This window comes from Erinaceus europaeus, chromosome 14 (genome assembly GCF_950295315.1).
Source record: "Erinaceus europaeus chromosome 14, mEriEur2.1, whole genome shotgun sequence".
NCBI classification, from domain to species: Eukaryota; Metazoa; Chordata; class Mammalia; order Eulipotyphla; family Erinaceidae; genus Erinaceus; species Erinaceus europaeus.
This window is the reverse complement of record NC_080175.1, coordinates 7216716-7229145: the sequence shown is the minus strand read 5'-3', so window position 1 is coordinate 7229145 and position 12430 is coordinate 7216716.

The following is a 12430-nucleotide window of genomic DNA, read 5'->3' as shown; positions in this document are numbered from 1 at the left end:
CCTAGAGTCCCCAGAGCCCCTGAGCTCAGGTGCTGGCTGGCATTCTGGAATCCCCAGGGACACAGAGAGTGAAGTGCCCATCAGGTGCCAGGTGCTAGGGTGAGACCAGCCCCAGCCATGCTCCTCAGGCTGGTGCCAGGAGAAGCTGGCTTCTGTGCAGTGGCTGCTGGTAGTCATGCTTCTGGGGCTTTCTCAGAATAGTTGCCTATTGTTAAACAAGTTTTCTGACCTCAGACATCCTGATCCTTGTTGTTACTCTTCTTACTGAATTGTAACCTTGCCTTATGCTTGAGAATACAGGTTTGGCTTGTTGTTTGGCTACAAGGTAATAGTCCTTTGACTAACTTCCCATGAGGCTTGTATTTCAGGCTTGGTCTTGTTATCACAGAATTCCTGCTCTAAGGTGAAGCCTTGGATATTTCAGAGACTGCTGCCCACAGGTAGTAGAGAGTTGGGCTGTCATAGCTGTCACCTGTAAGACTGGCTGCTGCCCCGAGGTGTCTGGAGACTGAGGGTCTGGGTCATTGGAATAAACTCTGCATCTTCTGGTATCAGAAGAATGTCCATGACATGATGGCCTTTGGATAATGACAGTTTCAAGCACCCTTACCTTGATACTTTCTCTCTTAGAAATGTATTTTGATCTTTTTTCCCCCCTGAACAATGTTATGAAATGTGTATGGGTTTTTGTTTTTTGCCTCCAGGGTTATTGCTGGCTCTCAAGCCTGCGCTATAAATCCACTGCTCCTGGAGGCCATTTTTTCCCATTTTTGTTGCCCTTGTGTTTTGTCATTGTTATAGTTATTATTGTTGTTGTTATTGTTATTGATGTCGTCGCTGGTGGATAAGACAGAGAGAAATGAAGAGAGGAGGGGAAGACAGAGTGGGGAGAGAAAGACACCTGCAGACCTGCTTCACCGCCTGTGAAGCGACTCCCCTGCAGGTGGGGAGGGGACTCCAACCTGAATTTTTATGCGGGTCCTTGCCGCTTTGCATCATGTGCGCTTAACCCGCGGTGCTACCTCCTGACCCCAGAAATGTTTAAGTTTTACAAATAAATACTACCTGAAGCTTAGGATGGAGGGGCGCACACTTGACACTGTCCCAGCTGAGGGTGTCCTATGTGTGCATTCCCACCTGCCCTCTTCTGATCAACTGCCTACCACTGGCTGCGGTGACCCTGAGACGCGTCTCATCTCAGAACCCTGGCAACTGGCGTATTTGCTCGAACCCACCTCCCACCCGGCTCTCCCAGTGCCCAGCATGGCTCTCAGACCCCTGCTTCGCCATCCGTTCTTAGCTTTGGGGTCTGGGGTCGTGGTTGCTGGGCCAGTGAAGCTGGTCTGAGGATTCAGGAGCCAGTTTCTCATTGGTTAGGAAGCCCCACTTCACTATCACTCACCTGCTGGGGGTGGGGGGTGGCGCAGACACTGTATGTGCCTCTGCCTCTCCGGGAGCAAGGGAGGTAGGGGAGGGGGCGGTGAATGTGGCCTGGCTGCTACCCAGCTCTGGGCCCCAGGGATTTGGGGTACCCTCTGTGAGCTCCCACTTTGCAGCTGAGCATCTTCCTCAAATGTGCACAGCTGCTGAGTCTTTCAGGAAGGACAGAGCCCGGAAGGTAGTGTGGGGTAGTGGTTAGAACCCACCTACCACCCTGCCCTCCCTAGACCAAACCTGCCCGCCCCCATACACATTATCCTTCCTGGTTGTGAGACCTTGCTGGGTCTGCACTTCCCATGGATAAAACTGGGTGACAAATCCTTTGGGTGCTTGTGAGAATTCCATGATGTCTATCCACAGTCCTGTTTCTTGTCTATATTGGGGGAAACAATCTATTGTCTTATTTTTTCTTTTTAATTTATTAGATAGGACAGAGAGACATTGGAAAAAGAGGAGGAGAGAGAGATGAAGAGAGAGAAAGAAAGACAGCTGTAGACCTGCTTCACCACTTGTGAAGCGCCCCCCCCCCCCTGCAGGTGGGGAGCAGAGGCTTGAACCTGGGTTCTTGCACATGGCAACATGTGTGTTCAACCAGGTATGCCACTGCCCGACTTCCTTCTTTATTATTTTTGTCAAGATGTGTTTATTTTCACGTGAGAGCAAGAGACCAGAGCACCACTAGTTCTGGCATGTAGCAGGGGTGTGGATATTGAACCCACATGTGTCCTATGTTCTAGTGCTGAGCTATCTCTCTGACCTAAAAGTATTTATTTATTGTTATTATTATTATTATTATTTGGATAGACACAAGAGAGAAAGAGAGAGAGACCTGGGGGCCAGGTGGTGGCTCACCTGGTTAAGCGCAAACATGACAGTGCACAAGGACCTGGGTTCAAGCCCCTGGTCCCCAGATGCAGGGGAGGAGCTTCATGAATGGTGAAGTGGGCTGCAGGCGTCTCTCTGTCTCTCTCCCTATCACCCCCCTTCCCTCTCAATTTCTCTCTGTCTCTATCCACAATAAATATAGTCAAATAAAAAATTAAGAGAGACACACACCTGCAGTACCCTCCTACCACAGGTGGGGACCGAGGGCTTGAACCTGGGTCTCTGGGCACTGTAATGTGTGCAGTCAACCAAGTATGCCACTACTTATCCCCCTCTGCTTGACTCTTCTGTTTCCTTTAAAAGGACCAGGTAGGGAGCCAAACAGTGGCATATGTATTGCAGGGCATGAGGACTTGGGTTCAAGACCCCAGTCCCCACCCCACCCCCCCGTGGAGGTGGGGGAAGCTTTGTGAGCAGTGAAGCAGTTCTGCAGGCAGGTGTCTCTCTCTCTCTATCTCCCTCTTCTCTATCAGTCTCTCTGTCTCCACCCAATATGTCTAAGCAAATAAACTATTGATATGTAGAAGAAAAAGACTGAAGCTACCACCCAAGTACCAGGCACAGAGAGCTCAGAACAGGTCCGTTGTCACCAGATGTCAGTGCAGGGCTGTGTGAGGAGAGGTTTTTTTGTTTGTTCTCTCTCTGTCTCTGTCTCTGTCTCTCTCTCTCTCTCTCTCTCGATTCTATCCTCTTCCTCTGATGGCCGTCTCCTGGCTCAGCTGGGACACCATTTTCTAGCATCATGACTGGGCCCTCTCCCAGGCTCCCCTTCAGTCAACTCATTAATTCCAATATCATCCAACCTCCCTTCCCACCCCCCACCCCCCACACCCCCGCAAGCACAAAGACATTGCTAAATGCCTTTCCACTGGGACTTCTCCGCAAGTTGAATCCTGATCCTTGGCACCGATTGTTGCTGCCAGGGGACTTCTCGGTTGCAGGCAGTCCTCTGCAGGTGTTCCTGCTGTGTGAGCGCATGTGCAATGCCACCTGCTAAGCAACCGCAAGGGGCTGACTTATAAAGCTACATCACAGCCCAGGAATTTGACTCCCCAGGTGAGGGCTGCTGGTGGGCTGGGCACTGCACTTGCAGAGGCTGTGAGGGATGCCAGAGCAGGCTTCCCAAATGCTTTGGCACTGGGGAAAGTGAGGCTTTTGCAAGTGGAGGCAGAAAGAATGACTGGGAGAGGCAGTGGGGGTTGTTCTGAGAGGTGGGCAGGGTTGTTCTGGCTATTTGACCATACCCACAAGTGGTTTGACCCCGCATAGACTGCAGTTAAACCTTGTTAGCACTGTTCACAGAGGAGGGAAACTAAGGCTCAGGGATGTTACAAAAAACGTACCCTGGTATAGGGAGACAACATGATGGTTCTGCAAAAAGATTTTCATGCCTGAGACTCTGAGGTCCCAGGCTCAATCTCCAACATCACCATAAGCCAAAATGAGTAGTTCTCTGGAAAAACAGTAGTAGTAGTGGTGGAAAAACAGTAGTAGTAGTAGAGGTAGTAGTAGTAATAGTAGTAGTAGTAGTAATGGTAGTAGTACTAGAGGTAGTAGTGATAGTAGTAATAGTAGTAGTAATAGTAGTAGAGGTAGTAGTAATGGTAGTAGTACTAGAGGTAGTAATAATAGTAGTAGTAGTAATAGTAGTAGAGGTAGTAGTAATGGTAGTAGTCATAGAGGTAGTAGTAACAGTAGTAGTAGTAATAGTAGTAGAGGTAGCAGTAATGGTAGTAGTACTAGAGGTTGTAGTAATAGAGGTAATATAGTAGTAGTAGAGGTAGTAGTAATAGTAGTAGAGGCAGTAGTAATAGTAGTAGAGGCAGTAGTAGTAATAGCAGTAGTAGTAGAGGCAGTAATAGTAGTAGTAGTAGTAGTAGATATAGCAGTAGTAGTAATAGCAGTAGTAGAAGTAGTAGTAATAGACGTAATAGTAATAGTAGTAGTAGTAGAGTTAGTAGTAATAGTAGTAGTAATAGAGGTAGTATAGTAGTAGAGGTAGTAGTAATAGTAGCAGTAATAGAGGTAGTATAGTAGTAGAGGTAGTATTAGTAGAGGTAGTAGTAGTAGTAATTGTAGTAGTATTAGTAGAGGTAGTAGTAATAGTAGCAGTCATAGAGGTAGTATAGTAGTAGAGGTAGTAGTAATAGTAGTAGTCATAGAGGTAGTATAGTAGTAGAGGTAGTAGTAGTAGAGGTAGTAGTAGTAGAGGCAGTAGTAGTAGTAATAGTAGTAGTAGTAGAGATAGTAGTAATAGTAGTAGTAATAGAGGTAGTATAGTAGTAGAGGTAGTAGTAATAGTAGTAGTCATAGAGGTAGTATAATAGTAGAGGTAGTAGTAGTAGAGGCAGTAGTAGTAGTAATAGTAGTAGTAGTAGAGGTAGTAGTAATAGTAGTAGTAATAGAGGTAGTATAGTAGTAGAGGTAGTAGTAATAGTAGTAGTCATAGAGGTAGTATAGTAGTAGAGGTAGTAGTAGTAGAGGCAGTAGTAGTAGTAATAGTAGTAGTAGAGGTAGTAGTAGAGGTAGTATAGTAGTAGAGGTAGTAGTAATAGTAGTAGTCATAGAGGTAGTATAGTAGTAGAGGTAGTAGTAGTAGAGGCAATAGTAGTAGTAGTAGAGGTAGCAATAGTAGCAGTAGTAATAGTAGTAGAAGTAATAGTAAACGTGATAGTAGTAGTAAAGGGCTGGGGAGACAGCATAATGGTTATGCAAAATGTTTTTCATGTCTAAAGTTCCAGGTTCAATCCCCAGAACGAGCATAGGCCATAGTTGAGCAGTGCTTTGGTCTTTTCTCTGTGTGTCTTTTCACTCTGTATCTCTCACTGAAATAAAATATTAAAAGAAAAACACAGCTCAAGTTTCACAGGTTCTCAGTAAAGACCTAGAATTTGCCACCAGAGACTTCTTCACAGTGACCTTGCCCTGTCAATGGCTTAGCAAGTACCAGTCTCCTAAACCTCTATGCAGCACAGAATCCATGGTCCATGCAAACCTGGCATGTCAACCAAGAATGAATGAAAGAGCGAGTGAATGAAGAACAAAAGGACTCAGATTTAGGAAACCAGCCTAAGAGGTTCCCTCTATGACCTCATGTCCAAATGTCCCTCCCACAGCTTCCTCAGTCTGAAAGGTGACCCAGCTACGTGATAAGGCCTTACAACTCACCTGCACCTTTTATCTGCAGCCTGAATCCGAACAGGAAGCCGGAGCTGAGATAAGGCCAAGGGAGGCGGGACCTGGAGACTTTACTGCAAGGAATTAGCCATTTCACCCAATGTCACCAATATCTGCTGGTCAGCCAGAGTGCCAAGCTCTGGGCTGGGCATGGGAGAGGAGGAGGTAGGAAACCAGGCAGTCATTGTCCTTCTGAAGTAGTGTTTGGAAGAAGAGGCAGCAGGGAGCAGGTGATCATACAAACCTCTCTGGACAGCTGGCTCTCCATGCCCTAGGGCAGAGGCTAAGGTCTGGTTTCAGGTTTCCTGTTCCTGGTTTTGCTGCCCATTGCTCGAGCTGCATTTTCATTCTGTGTCTGCTCCTCAGCATCACTAGTATTTTGTTTCCCAGAAAACAGTGACTGACACTTGTGGTAATAATTGATTCTGTGGCCAATGAATAAAGTATAGAGTTTGGTGTCCTTGAGATCTCAGGGTTAATCACAGCATCAATGTCTGGGTGGTCATCTGACCACTCTGTCTCTCAGGAAATAAATGAATAAATCTTAAAAAAAGAAACTAAGTGGGGGACTGGGCAGTGGTGTACTTGGTTGAGCATACACAATACCATGTGGACAGAGTCCTCACCCTCCACCTGCAGATGGGATGCTTCATGAACCATGAAGTAGGTCTGCAAGTGTTTCTCTTCCTCTCTATCACCCCTCTGCTCTCAATTTCTCTATTTCCCTATCAAATGAAGTAGAAAAAAGAAAAAAAAATGGCCGCCGGGAGCGGTGTATTCATAGTGCAGGCAGTGAAAATGGCGCAGTGGATAAAAGCATTGTGTTCTCGAGCATGAGGTCCTCAGTTCAATTCCCAGCATCTCGTGTGCCAAAGGGATGCTCTGGTTCTCTCTCTCTCTCTCTCTCTAGTAAGTACAAATCCATCTTTAAAAACTGTGTGGAAAAAAAAAAACTTTCATGCCTGAAACTCTGAGGTTCCAGAATCAATTTTCTGCACCAAAGTAAGACAGCAATGCTCTGGTCTCTGTATCATCCTCTCTCTCATTAAAATAAATAAGTAAATAATTAATAAATAAATTAAGTGTAGAAAGCACTCAGAGTCAGCAAGAGAGCTCACCTGGGCATGTCTGTTTTTGCTATGAGAGGCACCCAGCTTTCCCATTCCTCAGAGCATGAGAGGTGCAGGGGTGTCTTTCCTTCTCTCTGAGAAGTCTGTTTCTGTCTCCATCTTTCTGTCTGAAAAAGTCAATTGTGAGAGCAGAGGAGTCCCAGTGATGACAGAGACAAATTAACAAAATCACTATGGATTACCTAGATGTCCATGTAGAGCTATTTGCTATGTCTGGAGTAAGGTCTTGGGTTTAGCTCTGGCTTGTGGTGGTGCTAGAGGTTGAACCCAGGACCAAGGAGTCTTAGGCATGAAAGTCTTTTGAATAATCATATGTGTATGATAGGGCTGAGGGAACTGGGAGGGGGAAGGGAGAGAGAAAAAGAAAGATACTTGGAGCACTGCTTCATTGCCAATGAAACATCTCCCTTGCAGTTGGGGCTTGGGGACTTGAACCCCAGTCCTTAGGCTTTGGAATATGGGCATTCAATCAGGTGTGTCACCACCCAGTCATCTCCTTATTTAGTTTTATGAGGGAAATACAGAGCCAGATACCAGAGCACTGCTCACCTCTAGCATATGGTGGTGCTGGGCATTGAGCCTGGGACCTCTGAGACCTTACTCATGCAAGTCATGTGCTCAAACACAGTGAGCTATCTCCCCAGGACTTTGGTGTTTGTTTAAAAACCCAACTCACTTCTTTAGGAAGTTTCTAGAGCTATCTAGAAAAGTCCAAGAGGATTCAGTGCACCCAGGCTCAATAATTCCATCTTGGAGCTTAACCAAGGCAGCTTGCATGGACCCATCATTTTTCTTACCCTTGGATAACCTGGGTCTTTTTTTTTTTTTTTTCCTTTGTGGATGATATAGTTGTCTTTGTGGACCTTTCTAGAGGTGTCTCAGGTCTTTCTGGGTGCCTTGGTCAGGGTGAGTCCCTTTAATTAAAATCTTGGTTTAGTGACCTTGGAAAGCAGGGCACAGATATGTGTTAGATAACTCCTAAGCTTTGGCATGGAGCTACAACCTGGAAGGAGGTCCCACTGATCCTCAGTGAAATGTCATGAGGCTGACCTGATCACAGTCCTCTAGAGGAACAAGATCAGAGCAACCCAGAGAAGTCATTCAACTGGCCAGACAGCTCAGAGCAGGAGCCCCAGAATACCAACCCACTTGCTCTCTCAGTCCTGCGTCCTTGCAACCCTTGCCTGTCGTGACCTCACCTGCTCCCCCATCATGGTCACATGTACATGTCTGCAGGAGTGGGGTCCAAGCAGAGCAGACTGCTGAGCAGGGATCCCTCTGCCAGGCAACGGAAAACACCACAGGCACACGAACACCAAGAAAGCTAACGACTCTGCTCCTGGGATTTCATCTTGTCAAATAAGCTCTTAAGAAAAAGGAATGATGGGAGGTCAGATGATGGCTGCCTGACTGAGCGCACACATTACCGTGTAAGGACCTGAGTTCAAGGCTCCAGTCCCCACCTGCGGGGGGGGGGAGCTTTAAGAGCAGTGAAGCAGTACTACAGATGATTTTTCTCTCTCCCTCTGCATCTCACCTTACCACTGTAAGTTCTCTTTGTACTTATTAATAAGTAAGTTTATGTAAAATAAAATTTTAAGAGAAAGAAGTCCCTATGATTGGGTTAAGCCTCGCTAGGAACACAGGAGATGCTGTATGTGAAAATGCCCAGAAGAGAGCTTGACACATCTGTCATTAAAATGAGTGAGTTGATGTTTGAGAAAGCAGCTCATGTTGCATAAGTGATAGAATTTCTCATCACTAATAGTTTCAGTGGTTGGGTGATAGCTTACCTAGCAGAGTGCAAACCTTATCATGTTGGAGGCCCCTGATACTGTGTGACAGCATCATGGACAATACTAACAGGGCCCCATGGGTGATGGAGTGGTAGCTTGGTGTCTCTTCCTCTCTCTCTTACTGTCTCTCTTTATCTCTCTCTTTTTTTAGTAAGTACATTTTAAAAAATATTTATTCCCTTTTGTTGCCCTTGTTTTATTGTTGTAGTTATTATTGTTGTCATTGTTGTTGGATAGGACAGAGAGAAATGGAGAGAGGAGGGGAAGACAGAGAGGGGTAGAGAAAGATAGACACCTGCAGACCCGCTTCACCACCTGTGAAGCGACTCCCCTGCAGGTGGGGAGCCGGGGGCTTGAACTGGGATCCTGATGCCAGTCCTTACGCTTTGCGCCACGTGAGCTTAACCTGCTGCGCTACAGCCCAACTCCCACTGTCTCTCTTTCTAAGAATGTGGAAATAAAAACAATTGGTCAGGGACACTATCAATGACTTCACACATTCTCAAGGCCCTCTGTTCATCCCCCAGCTGCACATAAAAAATTTTTTTTTCCTTGGGTGGTGCACCACTCAGTTAAGCTCACATACTACCAGGCACAAAGATCTGTGTTTGACCTTCATGAAGCAGGTCTACAGGTCTGTGTCTCTCTTTCTCCCTCTCTATATCCCCTCCCTCCTCAATTTCTTTCTGTCCTGTCAATTAAAAAAGAAAGAAACAAAAAAAGGAAAAAAGTGGTTTCTGGGAGCAGTAAATTCACAGTCCCAAGCCCTGATGGAAATAAAAAAAATATTTGGGGCTGAGTAGTGGTACCCCTAGTTAAGTGCATACATTATGGTGTGTAAGGATCAGGGTTCAAGTCTCTGGCCCCCAACTGTATTGGGGAATCTTCTAGAGTGGTAGAACAGTGCTGCAGTTGTCTCTCTTTCTCTCCCTTATCTCCCCCTCCCTTCTCAATTTCTGTCTCTATCCAAAATAATTTTAAAATAGTAATAGCTACTATTATCATTGTCTCTACCAAGCTTTCTCTTCTACTCCGTTTCCAGGGCACTGCATCTATTTTCCTGGACATATTGATTAGTGAGCTAGACGTTTTATTATCTCCGGTTTGCTATTTTTTTTTTTTGCTGTTGTTGTTGTCACTTCAGTACTCCAACTCAATTTTTTTCAGCTTGAAACAGAGGAATGCACACAGGGAAAGATACCTCAACACTGAAGCTTCCTCCAATATGATGGTGCTGGGTCTTGAAGCTGGATCTCCCTCCAAGGCAAAGCAGGCAGCTATACAGGTGAGCTATTTTGTTGACCACCACCCCCTCCCCCACTGCCTCTCTTCCACAGTTTCCCGTGTGGGTGTGTCTAAGTACTGAGTTCCAAATGGCTGGCTCACATATTGTTTGAAAAGTGAGCTCGCTTGTTACAAATTTGGGGATGCTACTTACAGGTTTCCAACATCTATTATCTAAAAGACAAAAAGTAAGCCATAGAAAACTTTGTTGCAATAGCACCTTCCCTGGTGGCCCAAGATATAAAACAGATTTTACAACCTACAAGAGCAAAGGAGATGCAGGGGTGGAGGTGGTTGGTTGCTCACAGTTTACTCTGCCAGGGATGGTATTAAACCCCCTGGCCTGTGCTATTATTAGCATGGACTTCTGAAGACCGGCTGGGTGCTCTGGGCTTCTGCAGAATAAACAGTCTTGTGTCTGCCATATGGTGATGTTTAGGAAGCCTGAGATGCCTTTGGTGGAAGGCTCCTGTCTTATTTTAAGGATGCCTCCGTTTCAGTAGAAGCAATCATTTCATGGCGATGGCAGGTTAATGGGATACTCTGCTGAACCCTGAGATATTACCGATATTGCCTTCCGTGGATCAAACGAGGCAGATCAAAGTCAAGGTTTTCAAAATTCTCTTGGAGGAAGAAATTCCTCCAGGCAAAACTTTTTTTGAGTTTTTCACAGTCTTGAGAACTAGCTTCAACTTTCTGCTGGCAACAACAACAACAACAACAACAAAAACCCTTTCTTCGTGCCAAGCAGGAATATATTTCTTCCCCGAAACTATTTTATAGATTACGTGTCATTTCCTACATTTCTTTTCATTCTTGTAGTAATTATCTTTCATGAAGAAAATGTCTGCACTGCATGTTTGGGCAGATAAGCACAGTGGCTGGCTGGCTGGAATTAGGCTGTTTCTGTGAGTCCCTGCACCCACGTGGGCAGTGTTACATTCAAAGGACCTCAGTCCTGCAGCCAAAAAAGTAATTAAAAAGGAATTCCACACCTTCCCAGAGTTTCTCAAAACTACCAAGGAGACCCACATTCAGACTCTGCAGAAACAAGTTCTTATTTTAAAAAACAATATGTATGTCAGTCTTTAGTGGTGTTTTACCACATTGGAAGATTTCAGAGGTAAGATTTCACCACCACACGTGGCCTGGGTGACTCACCACACCTCGCACTAAAGTTCTGTGCCCTCTTCATTTTTCTCAGTTTACAAGAAGCACTTTGGTTACCGTTTCTTTCCTACTCCTTTCTTCTTCTCCTCTTTCTCCTTCTCCTCCTCCTCTTTCTCTTCCTCCTCCTCCTCCTCTTTCTCCTTCTCCTCCTCCTTTGCTCTTCCTTCTTCATCTCCTCTTGCTCCTCCTCCTCTTCCTCCTTTGCACTTTCAATTGCTTTAGTCATTTACATTCCACATATAAGCAATGCCATCTGGAGTTGTCCTTCACCTCTTTACTTGTTTCATTCAGAACAATTATCTCCAGTTCTATACATCTTGTTCTAAATCTGATTTCAGCTTTAAAAAAATTTTTTTTTATTGTGGAATAGCATCCCATGCTAACTATTACATATATCCTACACCTTCTTTTAAAAAATAAGCATCTCTTTATTCTTTTAAACAAAGATTTTATCTATTTCTTTTATGAGAGATAGAAGGAAAGGGAAGAAGAGAACCAGAGCCCCACTCTGGTACATGTGCTGCCAGGAATGCATTGAGGCTTCATGCCTAAACTGAGGTCCCATCACTACTTTATCCAGTTATCTGTCATTGGGCTTTCTAGAAGCATGTTCCTTACCATCTCCACTTTTGTCCACCCTGCCAGATTCCCGAGGTAGCTGCCTTTATAATATTCTAACTTTCTCTGCCTTAATTTTGTGCCCAGTTGATGATTACAGGATTATTCTGGGTGAACAGAGAAATGGCTCCTCTAAAGCAAATTCCCTATGACCAAGTGCTACAGGACCTGTTATTTCTAAAGGTATGCAGCAACAACAATAATAACTACAACTATAAACCAACAAGGGCAACAAAAAGGAATAAATATAAAAACAAAAAAAGAAAGGCTGCTATTTTAAATTAAAAAAAGAAAAAGAAACATCTCTAACAAAAGCATCCCATTTAAATAAAAGTCCTTCTTCATCTTTAGAAATATAACATGTGATTTTAAAGAAAAAAAAAGCAAGCTTTCAAATGAATATAACCTTACAAATCACTGTAGACATATTGCCTTGTTGGAAAAGTCATGACATATTTTTGCATAGAAAACCAAAAAAAAATCATAACTTTTCTAACTGTTCAATGCATTTGCAAAAATATAACAACTTAAGTCAGTTTGTATGAAAAAAATAGCTCATAGAGAACTATAATAAAACTAAAGATAAAGAGAATCCTGAAAACCGAAAGACAAAAACATGGAGTCCACAGAAACAAAAGCCAATATCTTCTTTTTTTTTTTTTTTTTAAAGATTTTATTTATTTATTTATGAGAAAGGTAGGGGAGAGAGAGAAAGAACCAGACTTCACTCTGGTACATGTGCTGCCAGGGACCAAACTCAGGACCTCATGCTTGAGAGTCTAGTGCCTTAGCCACTGCGCCACCTCCTGGACCACAACAAAAGCCAATATCTTCTAATCAAAGGTCAGTAAGTTGGAATGAAAACAGTGTGAATGACAACAAGTGTATAGGATTTTTTTGGAAGAGGCATGTGGTGGTGTGTGCAGCTCA